Genomic DNA, 17,828 nt, shown 5'->3' with positions numbered 1-17,828 from the left:
CCCCTGAGATTGGCTGGGGGTGCCTTGAGTGTATATCAGCAACTCAGTGCTGCCGAAAAGGGAGATGTCACCGCAATTAAAGCTGCGCTGTACAAGGCATTTGCCATGGATCCTTGTACGGCCTATGAAAAATTTGCTTCCCGAAAACTTCTACCGGAGGAAAGCGTGGACGTTTTCTTCGCTGAGTTAAAGAAACTCGCAGTTCTGTTCGGTGGAGGGGTGTCGGAGCGGACGCTCGCGTACGCGTTTGTGGCGGGCCTTCCCACTCGGGTGAAGCAGCTACTGAGAGCCTCAACCAGCGTTTCAACAACGACCATGGAACACTTGATGGAACGTGCTCGAGCCATCATCAAAGATGAGGAGGACCTGGGGGAACCAGTTGTGATGGCGACACAGACAGGCCAGATTGGCGCTCGGGAGATTCCGAATCAGAACCCTGCAAGCAATGGGAAATGTTTTCGACGCGGACATTTTGCAAGGAATTGCACCAACAGGGGGCGTGTGCGCTGTTTTAAGTGTGGCGGTTTGGGGCATCTAGCCCAAAACTGTGCGGGAAACGTATCAGGGGAGAGGACGTCAGCGCCGCCCTGCTCCCCGAGCAAAATTTGAACAAGGCGCAACCAGTAATAACCGTCTACGTAAACAGGATACCCTGCTCAGCACTTCTCGACTCAGGCTGTTCGCATACTATAGTGAGCACCAGGCTGTGTCCAAGTTGGACTAAGAGGAAGATCAAAGTCACCACGATAGGAGGCGAGACCCAGACATGCTGTGGAGCTGGAACTGTCAAGATCTACACGGACACCGGTGCAGCCACTAAGATCAATGTGCTCGTGACCCAAGGAAATCTCCTGGGGTTTGACCTGTTGCTCGGATACGATGCCATCAAGGCGCTGGGGGGAGTCGCAATTCATCGAGATGGAAAGGTGCGATTCTTAGAGGCCCCAGTGTGTGCAGCGCTCCATATCGATCGGCCGGATTTTACAGTGGACTACGACTCGCGCAAGAGGGCCTGGATTGCATCTTGGAAGTGGACCGAGGGAATGGCACCGACTAAACTCAAGAATGGGGTTGCAGAGTACCCTATACCCAGTGAGGCCCGAGCAGAATACGAAAGGGAACTAAAGGCGTGGATCCAAGATGGCTGGTTAATCCCCTACCCTGAGGACAAGCTTGGGCCTCCTAAGGGTCTAATACCCTTGATGGCAGTAGTCCAGCATAACAAGTCGAAAGTACGGCCCGTGCTGGACTATAGGGAGCTTAACAAGCATATTGAAGCCTACACTGCCGATGCTGACGTATGCGCCAGTAAGTTGAGGGAATGGCGTCAGAAAGGCACTAATGTCTCAATATTGGATTTACGAAAAGCCTATTTACAGGTGCGAGTTGATGAGACGTTGTGGCCGTTCCAGACAGTTTGGTTCCAGGGGCAGAGGTACTGCCTTACACGCCTTGGCTTCGGCCTAAATGTGGCACCACAGATAATGAAGACTATTGTCAACACAGTATTGTCCCAAGAAAAGCCCATGAGGGACTCAACGTCAGCTTACATTGATGACGTATACGTCAATGAAGATGTACAGTCTGCGTCGTGTGTCAAAGAAAAGTTGGCTCAGTTTGGTCTGGAATGCAAGAATCCCGAACGTTTAAGGGAAGGAGCACGTGTATTGGGATTGGATGTTTATGAAGAGGATGGCACCCTACAATGGAGGCGTGGCAGTGAAATTCCAAGCATCCCCAACCTCGTTACAAGGCGGACCGTTTTTTCTTGGTGTGGAAAACTTGTTGGTCACTTACCGGTCTGTGGCTGGCTCCGCGCAGCTGTTGGTGTGATTAAACGCAGAGCAAATTTAACAACCACGGGTTGGGATGACATATCCGATGATGTCCTACTAACTCTGATGATTAAAGAGACACTGGAGAGAGTGAACAAGAAGGACCCTGCCTGTGGGCGGTGGTGTGTTAACGGAGACAACGTAGGTGTGTGGGTTGATGCCAGTTCTTTGGCGTTGGGAGTATCGTTGGAGCAAGGAGGAAACGTGTTCGAGGATGCGTGTTGGCTGCGGCCCGTAACAGATTCTCAGCATATCAACCTGGCAGAGCTGGACGCTGTTGTAAAGGGGGTAAATCTGGCCCTGCAGTGGCAGTCTAAGAAGTTGACCTTGTACACAGATTCTCTCTGTGTCTACCACTGGGTGTCTGACACACTTTCAGGACGGACACGAATCCGTACCAAGGCAGCAAGCGAAATGTTAATACGGAGAAGGCTAGACACGCTAAAAAACCTGGTATCTGAGTATGGGCTATCACTGAGCGTCACTCTGGTGCCATCACATTGTAATCGTGCTGACCAACTGACCCGTGTACCTCACAAATGGTATGAAGCCGCGAAGATGGGAATGGAGATTACTGCTCGATCTTGTGCAGTTGCAATCGACCCATGTCAAATACAAAAAATTCATGCACAGAGCGGACATCCGGGTATCAAGAGGACCCTTTATTTTGTGAGGCGTGCATACCCAGCAGTGACCAAGATGGATGTCAGACAGATCGTCAGAAATTGTGAGGCTTGCCAGTCTATTGATCCTGCACCAGAGCGATGGCAGAAGGGTCGCTTGGAAGTTGAGAGTGTGTGGCAGCGGCTGGCCATGGATATTACCCATTACAGTGGCAAGCCCTTTCCAACTCTCATTGATTGCGGGCCTACGAGATTTGCGGTGTGGCGGCAGATGACCAGACAGGATTCAGCAAATGTTGTTCGCCACCTATCATCCATTTTTTTTGAGCGAGGTGCGCCGGAAGAGCTCCTGACTGACAATGATGCAGCGTTTTGTAGCCAGCAAGTCCGGCAGTTGTTAGATGAGTGGGGCGTCCGTCTACGGTTGCGATGTGCGCATGTGCCATCAGGAAATGGCATTGCTGAAAGAAGCCATCGCAGCATCAAGAGAATTGCTGCCAGGAAGCGATGTACTATTGCGGAAGCAACATATTGGTACAACATTACGCCAAAGGACGGGACGTCCCCTTCAACCGCACCTGCGAATGCTATTTACACGTACCGAGTCGGAGTGAAGGGAATCAACACTACGCAGCCAACCGACAAGGGAACATATAACAGATATGAAGTGGGAGATCCAGTGTGGGTGCGACCTCCAGGAAATCGGTGCACCGACAAGTTTAAGCGAGGACACATATCTGGAGTGATTAGCCAGCAGTCTGTTTTGGTCGATCGAACCCCACGACATGTGCGAGATCTTCGCCCAGCTACCGAGGTGCGTCATACAACTACAGAAGAAAGCAGTGAAGCGTCTAGCGATGAGCTGCCGATGCACGGATTCAGTGAGCCCCTTCCAGAGACTGATAGCGATACTTCATCTGATGAGGCGGAACCAGATCCAGAGCCCGAATCTGAAACAGTGAATGTACCTCTTCGCAGAAGCACACGCACTAAAAGGCCACCCCCCAGTGCTCTCTATGTGATCATCAGATCAGGGGGGAGTGTAACGTGCATCCAGGAGATAAGCGCCCGCGTGTTTGCGTGTTGTGTGGGTACGTGGGAGAGACGGATGAGGGGGAAAAGACTTACCTCGAGACCAGCTCAGCGTTACCGACCAAAAATAGAAAAGAGGGACCAAGATGGCGACCGCCGTCTTTTGTAAAGTATGATGTCTCGCAAAGTCACACGAATTCTCGGAATATGCAAATTTAGCCGGCCTAGAACGACGATAAAAGCGGGTGAGGGGAAAGACGTGGGGCAGTGACGATTGAGTTGGCTGGGGAATCGTGTGGCTGTTGCTTCTTGTGCCGTGTTGAGGATATCTTACCGTGTTAAAGAGAGAGTCGGGCGCCATCTTTAATTTTTCCTTACATTTTTTTTCTTACACAAAGTTGTAACATTTTTTTTCTCTCCGGACTCGATTTTCATAACTCATGTTGATAATAATAGCAATTCTTTCCGTACAGTTTCACAAATGTGTACTAGCGATTTAATCGCCTTAAATCTTTCATCGTTTCCACGCACTATTTTATATCACTACAGTATGCAGATCCAATTACGAATGAAACTCAAAATAAACGAACGAAATGCAGAGAGTCGCATTGAAGGGTGCTGTTATTTAGGGTTTATTGTCTTACATAAAACTGAAAATAATTTCTCTTGGTCTAATGTTTGATCCATAGTTAAAGTGTGAGAGATAACGTAATACCTTACTCAAAGCAAAAATGAAGTTGAAGCCAATTTTAAATTTATGACACATGATATATTTAAATTTTTACGAACCATAGAAAATAATTAGGTCTTAAGAATGTATACCTTCGTCTGACAACGTTAAAGTGAGCCAATGTCTCGTTCAAACCTTATTTATCAGTATTTGCAAAGTATTCCTGGAATATAATTAGCTGAAAATCTATTCATGGTTGTTATTGTAATCAATGAGCATAAAATCTATACATCAATGAATATAGAAGTTGAAATTCCGTAAAAATTGAGGCTACAACTGAACAACTGTCGATCAGGTAGCAAGTCGTTACTATCGATAAAATTGAAGTTCGTGCTAAAAGGGTGGCCAAAATTATATTAGTTGTAAATCAGATAATGACCAATCTTAAATCAGATTATGACCAATCTTAAATCAGATTATGACCAATCTTTTGACCAAGGTAAATAATGATTGGTAAAGTGATGTGAACGCTTTGTTGAGCACAAACAAAGTTACAAATTCAACTGAAAGTATCCCGCCTTGTCGATAATAAATAGTTTTGTTCTTTGATTGCAATTATTAATATTTTATACTGTCATGTCCATATTTTCAGGGCGATCTTAATTAAATTTCAAAATAATTGATGTCCAGTTTGTTCTAGTGTTTGGCGCATCAAAATTGCTCATATCTTTTGTTACGTTATAAAATGACCGGGTATGAAGTTATCATTTATTTCATGTATCTGCATTTAATATAGATATGTTTTAATGGAAAAATTGGATGGGAAAGTCCTTAGAATTCTGAGCAATCTCTATTGGAGACAAAAGGCGACAGTTAGAATAGATGGAGAGTACAGTTAGGAAACATTAATAAGAAGAGGAATCCGCCAAGGGTGTATTTTGTCATCAGATTTATTTATAGCAAAAATATACTAAGAGAAGTGTAGGACATCAAAATAAGTTTGCGTGACACAACATTAACCATCTAAGGTATGCGGACGACACTATGTTAATAGCACAATCCGAAGAGACCCTCCAACACATGCTGAATACTGTGGTGGAAGCAATTGAAAGTAAAGGACGTTCTTTAAGCATCTCGAAAACGGTAAGCACGATAGTATCCAAGAACACCCGAGCTCCAACATGCAAGCTACAACGTCGCGATGTACCAGTTAAACAAGTTGATAAATTAAAATATCTGGGCTACTGGATCACACCTGTGGAAGGTGCACTACTGAAATACAAAGTCGCAGAGTCGCAGCCAAAGTCATCTTCAAGAGATCGTCATCAATCATGACCGACAGAAACATTAAACTAAACACTGAATTCAGCATATTGCGAACGTATTATGGTTTGTTCTATTATACGGTTGTGAGTGCTGGACAATCACGAATAGCACGAGGAAGTGACTAGGAACTGAAACTTGGTTCCTGAAGGTAATTTTTAAGATACGCTGGACAGAACAGAAAACAAACCAGGAGTCATTAGAAATGGCAAACATAGAAATGTCTCTAATAAGAACAGTATGAAAAAAAACGATGAGATTCATGGGCCATGTCTACAGAAAAGGCGAAATAGAACAGATTAGTTTGACCGGAAAGATTGTAGGTAGAAGAAGCAGAGGTTGACAGCGAAAAACATACGTTGAGAGCCTGAATACCTAGGCTACATAAAAAATGATGAGCAACAATGAATTCATGAATGCCTCGAGAGATATATAGATGGAGAGCCATAGCCATGTTTTAATTTGATACGCCTTGAACTATGAAAATTCTGTTAACGAAAAACTGTTTATAAAGGTTTATCGATATCAACTATTTAAATATATTAAGAAAATTTCCCTTTCCAGGATTTGTAAAATACACTGATTCTATGTGATCTTGAGGTTAGCATTTTAATAGTTTACTTTGCAGAACGAAATCCAATAAATTTACTCATAATTTAATAGAGACGGATCGGTCTGTACCAAGATGTAGAAGACTGATCGTCGGTATTCTATTTATTAAAATGTAGACCAAGTTTTCTAAGTGGATGGAGAACTTTTTTTTTTATTTAAGCAATCATACTTTTGCAAGTATATGAGCAAAGTTCGGTAGAAGATTCTTAGATGTATTTATATTGAAATATTTTATAAACTAGTTGCAGTACTGGCATCCTAATTCTTGATAAGTGGCGTAACTTCCCATACAGATATATGTATATTAATAAAAGAAAATATTGAAGTTAGTTATTCTGATCGCATAAGCTGAAATTTGTAGAAAAGTCTTTTGCTAAAAAATTGACTTCACGAGATTCTTAGGAAATCACGTAGGAACCATTAATGATAATTAGAATTGAATTCTTACATTTCCTCAATACGCTGATTGTATTCTCCTATTTTTTCGAGAATTAATACTCTCTTTAGCGTCTATTGATATAATAGAGTGTGCATGGGATTATTTTGCGTTTGCTATAGAACATTTTCAGAACATCTATTCCGTTAATAAAGATTGAAACAGTAGCTTCTGTGACCAATAAAAGGGGCACACTCGGATGTGAACTAAGTCTTACTATGGAATGCTTGTTGAAACTTTTACTACCAGAGATTAACCAATTAGATATATCCTAGACGACACAAGACACGTTCTCTCTAAAAATGTTATGTGAAGTATTTCAACGATAAGATTACAATTAACGTAAAAAAGTGGTTAACTTATGTATGACAACATGCTTCAAAGACACACAAAAAAGAATAATCTCATAGAAGCTACAGATTTCATAGAGGATGTCGGTTATATTCCAAACGAGATATTGTTTTCTATTATATCTTCATGGCAAAATGTTATTGCCACGTAACCAATTCTTTTCGTCGTTCGAATAATTAATCCTTTCCATTTTATCTTCACAGAGGTTGTAAACAATAAATTTCAAGTTGAAAGACGTGCCGCCTCCCCAGTTCTCACGAAACCTCCCCCCCCCCGAATATTCTCTCCCACCACGGCATCCAATGTATAAATATTGACTTTGTCATTTCATCATTTGATTTTATATACTTGATGAGGTTCTGACTTATTGACGTTTCAATATTATCAGGCTGACAAAAAAGCTCTTGCATTTTGAACTTTTAAATTCAGATGAATATATCTCGGCTCAAAAAATACTATTGATTGAAATAAGCACCATCAGAATCAACACACTTTTGCCAACGCAAAACAAGTGTATTTATGCTAGTAACGTAAAAAAATGAGTTCTTGTGGCAATGAAGTTTTTGATATCGCTAAGGTCTTTTAAGCATTTTTCACGCAGTACGTTGTCGAGGTGTTTGAAAAAGTAGTAGTCGGTAGGTGATAGGTCTTGAAAGTATGGCGGATGAGGCAGTCTAGTAGTCTAATTCGATCACCATCTACAGGGTCGGTTTAGAAACGTGCGGTCGGGCATTGTCGTTGAAGGGAAATTGGCATTTTCTGTTGACTAATGCTATGTGTTGTTGTCACAGTTTCTGATGTATTTCATCAATTTTTTACTTACTTCTCCGCCGTAATAGTTTCGCCTTCATTCGAAAATCTGTACTAGATGATACCGATCTCAGACGGCCAAACAGTCAGTATGACCTTCTTTTCTTGCGACTCTGGTTTCAAAAAATGTCGTGGAGCTTCGTCGGCGTGTAACCACTGAGATGAGCGTCGTCGGTTGTCGATAAAAACCCCATTGTTCATTGCAAGTCACAACCCGGTCGTGAAACGGGTCGTTCTTGTTGCATAAAAGAAGGAAAAGTGATACTTCATAACAGCGTTTCCTTTTGTTTGTCGTTAAATTTGTGGAGTACTAATTTATCAAGTTTTTCTGCTTTTCCAATCTCTCAGGTGGTTGGATATCGTCATATACGTTACGTTTGCTTCTGAAGTAAGTTTTTGAACAGTTGTGCTTGGATTAGCTAAGGCTCTTAATTGATCAGTGTCAACATCCGATGACCGACCCTGCTGATCATCTTCAAGACTCTCGTCGCTACCACGAAATTTCTTAAATCGCAAATGTGTTGTGCATTCAGTAGTACTTCGTGGGCCAAACGCTTTCGTTGATATCGCGAGCTGTTTCATCAGCTTTTCGGCCTAATTTGAATTGAAATAAGAAAATTGTGCGAATTTGCTTTTTTTCCCATTTTGTATTCAAAGTTTTAAAAAAATACATGATTGCTTTGAAACGATTATAAGTTAAATGATTACATAGAGAGAAAACACTTATTAAATGATACATAAAGTAAAGGTATTATGACGAAAACTTATTTGAAAATACAGAATTTGAAATCAAAATTAAAGATTCCGCAAGAACTTTCGCCTAAACCTAATTTGTCTATTTCGCTTTTTCCCTATTTCCATCCATGTGTTTTATACGTCTTTTAATGTTTCTTTGCAGAGACACGAAGAGCAATATTTTAAATAAGACAACAAATATAACGAAAGGATACATAAAATCCGACACAATTTGGAAATATTTAAATCATAGATAATCAACAAAAGTGAGAAACCGGAGGTTAGCAATTATTATATGTACGGTAAGTGGAATGTTTCTTTTTATAATTGTAAGAGAGATTAAATATTAAAGCATAATTTTCAAGTTTCAATTTATTAAACTCTGAATAAAAACGAAAGTTTTCTTTGTGCAAAATAAAAAGTTTACAGTAAACCTAGGCTTCTTTCCTTTCATCACTAATATTTGTATCCTTGTTCAGCCTTATTTGAAATGAGTGAGTCTCTCTCTCTCTCTCTCTCTCTCTCTCTCTCTATATATATATATATATATATATATATATATATATATATATATATACATACATATATATATGCATATATATATACATATATATATACATACATATATATACATACATATATATACATACATATATATATATACATACATATATATACATACATATATATAAATACATATATATACATATATATATATATATACATATATATATATATATATATATATATATATATATATATATTTGTGGGGAAGATTTTTACTTTGAAAATCTCCTAGGACTGATTTTCTACCCAGACCTGAAATGGAGGACATATCAACTCTGTTACTAAAGTGCTCTTTTTTTAAATAAACGTCACCACTTATCAAGGCCGATAGGCCACTCAAGGATAAGGGTTAAAGAGTGTAGAGTAGTCAAAAGGACAATATAGTAATCAATAGTAATGGAAGTTCGGTAAATTTGTTAACTTAAGTGGAACGGCTCATAAGAAATTTGTTCACGTTGGACTTGAAGACAACCATATTATAGGAAGCTGGAAAGCAGGAAAACGGAAGACAATTCCACAGGCGTGCAGTTCTAAGAAAGAAGCTTTGATCATGGAATCTATGTTTAGGTTTAGGTACAGATAAAGAGTGGGGAAAATTATTGATAATGTTTTCAGCTAGTCTAGTGTTTCTTGTGAAAGTTTGGCGAGGGGGGACCATAGATTGAAGCTCAGTTGAACACTTTCCATGAAAATAACGATAAAGCAGAGACAGACTCGCAACATCTATTCCGTGAGACAGAGGTTGCAGCGAAGAGAAAAGGACATCTCCCACCAGGCCACGAAGTCTATTTTGAACCCTATCAAGGGAGGACAAGTCTTTTCTAGCAGCTCCTGCCCATATGTGGCAACAGTACTCCATCCTTGGACGTATCTGGCTCTTATATAGATAGAGAATTGCATCAGCAGTGAGATATCTACTGAATCGATAGAAGGATCCGACCATTTTTTCAGCGGCCTTGGCAACAGATTTGATGTACGTATTCCATTTAAGATCAGGAGTAAAGGTCAAGCCCAGAAGCTTGTCAAAACTTGAAGCCTCCCCAAGACGAGAGCCATTCATTTTAATTGATGCCAGATGGGGATCAGAACGTTGATGATGTAAAGATAGAAGCTTGGTTTTAGATGCATTAAAAGTAACAATCTTTTACCTTTATAAAAATGAGATAGAAAAAGATGGCGCACTGTTATTGCATCTCATGAGATACAGCTAATGGCAGTCTTTTTTTACATTGACACAGTATTAAATCCGCTTTACAATTTAGTGGGAGATAACTTTTCTTCTGTGCAGCCCGCTTCTTACAAAAGAAACGTTAGTTGTCTTTATCTACTCTACATACATAATAACTCGATTGAGCTTTAAATAATGAGTTCAACCTATTATGAATCTGCAACAACTCGTCTTTCTACTAACACTATAAATAACTCCTTTTTACCTGTGTGTATCTAAAGCCAAGCAGAACTTTTATGAACAGTTTCTTTCCAAGTATTTCCTATCTGTGAAACATGTTACTGTGAGACTAGAGATTATTACATCATAGTCCAACGTCAAAAAATACCTGCCTATATGTCCTCTTAAATAATGAAACTTTGTTTATTTCGTCTATCCTTCTGAATATTCTGATAGCACTCTTTAAGAATCGTATTAATGTTTATCCTCGAATGGCTTACGACTTTGGTAAGTGATTACTCATTAGTATGAAAATGTCTAACTTTCCCGACTTGGAATGTACATCTACAGCCTCTGTCAAAGTACCATGTAACGATGATATGTGAAAAGGAAACAACTGTATCACAAATTTTATTCAATCGGGTATCCACAAAGTCCTAGGACTGATTTTCTACCCAGACCTGAAATGGAGGACTTTTCTTCTTCTTTTTTTACACAGGAATCACCACATTATCAAGGCCAAGAGGCCACTCAAGGATAAGGGTTAAAGAGTGCACAGTAGAAATTGGAAAATATAGTAATCATTAGTAATGAAAATTCGGTAAATTTGTTAACTTATATGGAACGGCTCATCAAGAAATTGTTTACGTTAGACTTGAAGACAACCATATTGTAGTCACCGGGAAAGTAGGAAAACGGAAGACAATTCCACAGGCGTGCAGTTCTAAGAAAGAAGCTTTGTTCATGGAATCTACGTTTAGGTTTAGGCACAGATAAAGAGTGGGGGGGAATTATTGATAGTATTTTCAGCTAGACGAGTGTTTCTTGTGAAAGTTTGGCGAGGGGGGACCATAGACTGAAGCTCAATTGAACACTTTCCATAAAAATAACGATACATCAGAGACAAGCTCGCAATATTTCTTCTGTGAGATAGAGGTTGCAGGGAAGAGAAAAGGACATCTCCTACGGACTTATAAGGACTTATATCAAATCTGTTGTTAAAGTCGCTGAAAAAAATGGTCGGATCATTCTTCTGCTCTGGAAAGTACTCTACTCCTGATACAATCTTTTACCTTTATAAGAATGAGATACGACTTAAGATGCTGCACTGTTGTTGTATCTTGGGAGATGCAGCTAATAGCAGTCTTTTTAACTTGACGTAGTATTAAATCCGCTTAGTCTAAATGCACTTGCTTTGTTACTTAATCATATTTTATACGGCTGATACATGTCTGTTCGAATGATAACGCGATATATTGATATGACGGGATGTGTTTTCTCTCTCTTCGTATTCGCAACAATTATTTACCATTGAAATCTCACTGATAATAGCCGATAATTTTGTTTGAAATGTGATTAACTGTTGTTCTTTGAACTTTAAGTTAAGAAGGTGAAGCTTTTTGTTTATTTTGTTAATAAATATATTTATCATAAAATAACATTTCCAATCAATAAATAAATAGAACGGTCCCTAGTGTAAATGCAGTGTTGTGGTCACTGAGCTGATACAAGTTAAGCGTGAAATAATCATTTTTTATCGACATCTATTTATCCGCACATATTTGATGGCCTCGTATCTAATTATATATCTAATAATGTTTGGGGTGTATTTTGTTTTGTTTTCTGCAACTAAATAATGCAAAATGGTTTATCCGTTTTGAGATTTCGCAACTTTTTTCTGTCCTCTGGAACAATTTTATTTTTGTTCTCATCAAGTTTGCCATTTTGAGATGAACTTTTCTCAAATAAAAATAAGGGACGTTGCATCATCATTTGCCCTTCTGAAAACACGAGTTAATAAGACAATAAGACATGCTTATCTTTGAGTGGCTCTAGACCTTGATAAGCGGTGACTGTAGGATAAAAGACACTTCTGAATACAGTATGATCCAAGCCCTAAAATCGAGGTCTGGATAGTATTGTTTCTACTCGATTTGTCCATCCTCTTAGACTCTGCAGGACCTATCAATGTTGAAATCACAGCGTTTTTTCTTTTTGTCGATCAGGGGATCATCATTATTATAGCTAACAAAAAAGAAGACATGAGTGTTTTATAGTTTGACATATATTTTATATTTCTTATGTCTATTCATCTTCTTTCTTCCTTGATACGTAGATTTTAATTTCATAAAATAGATTAACATAAAAAGATGGCACGATTAAGTATACACATATAGAACATACATAATACAATAGAACCCCTGGATACGGCATTAAAAATTAGAAACAAAAGAGAGTCCAGTATATAATACACATGTATATAATCAAAAAACATTAAAAATAACATTGTAAGGCGGGGAAAATACAGTAAACAGGGGCCAGAAAACGTCGTATTCCACACCGTATCCTGAAAAAAAACGTATCCTATGATCACCGTATCCCGGGGGTTTGCTGTACATCAGATAAATTGAAAATACAGAGAACGTAACAATGAAGTCACATACAAAACTGTCACTTAACCCTACACGACTATTTTTTGTTGTATCAACCGAAGTTGGTGCCATTTTTTTGTTAGCTAATGGCGTTACCATTATTAGAAATAGCTCACAACTGATCCTTTTGACGTAGCATCAGCTTCGAGCCATTTCTAATAATGGTAACACATTAGCTAACAAAAAATAATAATCCGGAAATCACAAACAGAAGTAAATCTTGCGACAATTTCAGGCGCCTTGCATGGACACCAAGAGGAATATCTATAGATTATCTTTGATCTCCCATCACAGATCAAATTCCAAAGACGATATCTGTAAAACGTATTAGATTTTTGACATCGGATTCGCACTGACTGGGCATACGATCAGATTAAAATAAGACGAAACTGATATTTTTAGATTTCTTTTTGTTTTGTTTTTTATGTTCTTTTGTGTTACTTATCTATTGCAATGATTAAGAAGATGAAGATGAAATGCAAAATTGTATTAACAAAATGAAGCCAAATTATTGTATGCATTATGCGAGCTATTGTTTTCATTTTCATAGATTCACAACGTTTCACTTAATGTAACCTCGAACCTTCTTAAAATGTGTCTCGTCGAATTCGAGAGCTGCAATCAAGGTGCAATATCTATAATCAGGTCGTTCAAAACGTGGATATAAATTACTATCTATATATCTATAAAAGTGAACGTATCTTTGTGTGTGTGTGTACATTTCCCTACGCTATAACTCTGTCAATTTAAAGTCTACAGACTCGAAATTTTATATACAGGGTACTGAGATTTTGAAAAATCTTTGTGATCGGTTTTCGGCCATAAATTTGGCTGTTAAGGAGTCAAAGTTCAGGGATTTGACCTTTGAGAACTCTACCAAACTCCTCTGAATATTTTGGGTCTAAACACTTGAAATTTTAGATACAGGTTCCCTGGACATGGATCTAACTTAATAACTTGATTGGAGTCCAAAACAATACATGTTAAGGGGTCATATTAGGGGTCAAAGTTAAAAAAATTGACCGCTACTTTTTGTTGTTGCTCAACATACACCTCCAAACACCCGGGCAACGCCGGGTTGAAATGCTAGTATATAATATTTTTTATTATATATTACTCGAGGACAATATGTTGTGGGCAATGATATCTTTTTCCTACTGTGTCTTTCTTGCGAAACAGATATTGCTAGTCTTTTTTACTTTATCGGTATAGTCATGGTCAGTGCTCGACTTAGCTCATATGTTTCAATGTAAAAACAATCACAATAGCTCGTCTATATACAACTAATGCAAAGATAGTTCCTTTTTTTGTGTTCTAAGCTAGAACTAAATGAGAATTTCCATGAGTTTCCTTCCAATGAATTCCTATCTGTAGGAACACAATATCATAGAACTTCTTTCCAGCTACTACACCATGATCGTTTTCATGTCAAATGTAAACATTTAAAACTCGTCCTTTTACAACCTGTCCAGCTGATCTATCGTTCACAATTCCTTAATAATAGTGTTTCTTATCCAACCGACGACCTTATTGAGACTTATCATCGCGTGTCCTTTGTCCTAATTAAGTGATGACACATTAGTAAATATACATTTTTATATCATGTCGTGATAACTTTTCTCGGCGTATCACTGAAGTTAATCAGTTGGTCATTATTTAGGTGGATGACATTTGGCAACTAACAGGGTATATAACGGTAGAGTCAATGAATTCAAAATGCCGCATTCAAGAATCGTTGGATCCTACAAAATTTATTCACTAATATCTTGTGAAAGGTAAAAATCAATGTCTCTTCCGTCTACCTATGCTAATAAGAGTGATATAGGATAGACTCTCAGGCCTTGGTAGGGTAACTAATAAAGAAGAATGGAAAATCCGACATTAGTCCAGTCTAACTTATCTGTCTTATTTCAGGTCAAGAGAAAGTGATAGTCATTGTGAATTGCGCAACCACTTACTTCGCTAACTCCTTTAGACACTTTTTAGGTGATATTCTGCATCTATTTAAATAGCAGAACGCTAGAGTGTATAAATCCATGTACGTTTTTAATGAAATACTGTAACACTAAAGTTTCAATTCCAGGTATCCATGTTTCACGTCGCCATATTTGCTGAAGATTTTATAAAATTCACAGCCAACAACCCACCAAGACGTTCTTCAGCCTCTCATAGATGCAATTCTAGAAGAAATGCATAGTATGTAAATATGAAAAGACTTATATAATGCTCTTCAATTTTAGGATTGAGCCCTTTGATCGATTTTAATACTGACGGGAGATACGCATTAAAATAAGAAATGCCTATAAAAATATATAAAGTTATTTTACTTTTTAATTCGTTATGAGTTAATTTGATTTTTATTGATTTTTGTTCGCATTGATACTCTCGAGTTGTTGTCGTCATTTTATTTAAAATTACGTTTTGGCGCAATGACAGCGTATTCAAATCTTCATTAAAACCAATTAAAATCGATATATCTTGAATTAATGGTAAACCGATGAAGTTATTACTGAAGGACAGTTTCAACGACTGGATAATTAAACTTGAACAACGGAATCGCCAGAAAAGACAATTTGGTAACTGCGCGCGATCTCAATATAGCGATACGAGCTTTTTAGTTGAAATCTTTTCGAGCACACAGATCTAGATTGACAGGAAGGAAAAGTCATTAAAGAAATCATGCAAATTGCACATCTAGTATCGTCTGCAAAAGCTTAAAGTTTATAGTTTATCTATCATTTAATTTATATTCCATCGGATTGTTTCGTTAAGCTTAAAATTTATCGACTTGTATACATACGAACAGATGAATACCCACACCTACCGGAAACATGAGCTCACTTATTGATTAGTGTATCGGGTTAAAACGATTAATCTACTTTAATCTATTACACGTTATCACGCTTGTTTATGTGTTTCTTGTTTCCGTTCTATCTCTGTACCTTTAAAATCGAGGTCGGAATAGTGCTTGTCCTACTCAGTAGTCCCATCCTCTTCGACACCACGTAGGGCTTCAATGGCTGCCACAAAAGTTGTACATTGTAAATCAACTGCATTCTTTTAAAAGTTACCTTAAGAATTTTGCTAAGTTTTTTGTTTGTTTTAGCTTTTCTTTATACAAGTAAAATAAATTTACATCGCATTTTGATGTTATCATGAGTTTAGTTTTAGTGATAATTTAAAATAATAAATATTTATCATTAGGACCAATAAGGGAAAATTAAGCTAAAGAATCACTTTTGGGATCGGAAGAGAGTTCCACAGGCGTGCAGTTCTAAGAAAGAAGCTTTGTTCATGGAATTTACATTTAGGTTTAGGCACAGATAAAGAGTGTGGGAAATTATTGATAGCGAGTTTGGCTAGACGAGTGTTTTTCGTGAAAGTTTGGCGAAGGAGGGACCATAGATTGAAGCTAAGCTGAGCACTTGCTATGAAAATAACGATAAAGCAGAGACAGGCTCGCAACGTCTCTTCTGTGGGAGGGAGAGAGGTTGCGGGGAAGAGAAAAAGGTATCCCCACTAAACTACAAAGTCTATTTTGAACTCTGTCAAGACTGGATAAGCTGCTTTCAGCAGCTTCTGCCCAGATGTGGCAACAGTACGACGTCGTTGGTCGTACCTGGCTTTTATATAGGTAGAGAATTGCATCAGCAGTGAGATATCTCCTGGAGCAGTAGAAGGCTCCCACTATTGGCAATGGATTTGATATATGTGTTCCATTTCAGGTCAGGTGTCAAGGTCAAGTCCAGAAGCTTGTCAAAACATGAGGCCTCCCCAATACGAGAGCCATTCATTTCAACCGATTGCAGATTGGCGTCAGAGCGTAGATAATGTCGAGATAGAAGCTTGATTTTAGATGCATTAAAAGTAACCAGTCACTCCTTTCCCCATTGTACGACATGCTCAAGATCAGAGGAGAGAGAACCAGAGAGAACTTGGTCGTTTATGGTCTTTGATGTGCTACCATAGATTGTAGTGTCGTCAGCATAGATGTCTTCGAATGATGTAAGGATGTAATTTGGAAGATCATTAATGTAGATCAGAAAGAGAGTTGGGCCCAGGATGGACCCCTGAGGGACTCCAGCATTAATACCGAGAGCCTCTGATTTCTGCCCATCAACTACTTCTCTTATGAACCTATCAGAGAGAAATGATTTAATAATTGAGAAGACATTTCCAGCTATACCATAGCTGGAGATCTTGTGAAGTAGACCTTTATGCCATACCTTATCAAAGGCCTTTGATATGTCAAGAGCAATTGCCCTAGAGAGGAAGCCTCACTCGAGAGATTCGCTAATCCTATGAGATATAACTGTAAGCACGTCTGCTGTAGATTTAACAAAACGGAAACCAGATTGCACGTCACTAAGAAGGTTGTTCTGCTGAGATGTTGACTACTTTTTTATTTAACACAGATTTCAGCATGATGCACAGGATACTTATTGGCCTATACTGAGAGGGAGGTGAGGGATCACCTGAATTCTTAAAGACAGGGCATACTGATGAAGTTTTCCAAGGTGTTGGGAAGCATTTCTCCTTAAGACAACGCTTAAATAACTTTGTAAATATGGTCGCTAGTTCTGGTTGAAGCTTATTGGCCACTATAATTGGAATGCCGTCAGGACCAGTTGCATTACTGGAATCAAGTTTTTTTATTAGCTTGGAAACATCACGTACAGATATTTGTATGTCACATAGATACACGAAGAAATACTTGGTCATAAATGGTAGAATTAGCTGCAAAGATATTGGCGATGAGTTTGGCTTTGTCTGATGCTGACGAGATTAACTCAGGTCTATTGAGGATAGTTGGGATAGAGCACACGCTTCTGTTCAGGATTCTGTTTGCTATTTGCAAAAATGATGGGTCCCTAACCGCTGCTCAGCTACTTTGGACGATGGGCTGAACATACAACTCCCTTGCATTCTTTATTGCTTTTCTACAGAGGTTGCTGGCGCACCTGAATGCAGCTTTAGTCTTAGTACATCTATTACGTTTGAAGCAATGGAAAAAG

General features: G+C 38.7%; 1 protein-coding gene across 8 annotated transcripts in view; it reads left to right on the top strand.

Annotated features, from left to right (window-relative positions):
• The window catches only part of LOC145295929 (sex peptide receptor-like), a 701,703-nt gene that overhangs the window by 369,859 nt on the left and 314,016 nt on the right, over positions 1-17,828 (top strand). For 7 of the 8 annotated variants that reach the window (XM_080141812.1, XM_080141810.1, XM_080141811.1 and 4 more), the window contains one exon: positions 8,591-8,729. The exons of the other annotated variant lie outside the window; for it this stretch is intronic. The gene's annotated coding sequence lies outside the window, so the exon portion shown is untranslated. The remainder of the gene's footprint in view (positions 1-8,590; positions 8,730-17,828) is intronic. 8 annotated transcript variants of the gene reach the window in all.

The sequence above is a fragment of the Euprymna scolopes genome, chromosome 16 (assembly GCF_053919585.1).
Source record: "Euprymna scolopes isolate OS-2025 chromosome 16, ASM5391958v1, whole genome shotgun sequence".
NCBI classification, from domain to species: domain Eukaryota; kingdom Metazoa; phylum Mollusca; class Cephalopoda; order Sepiida; family Sepiolidae; genus Euprymna; species Euprymna scolopes.
This window is presented reverse-complemented; position numbering and strand designations above follow the sequence as displayed.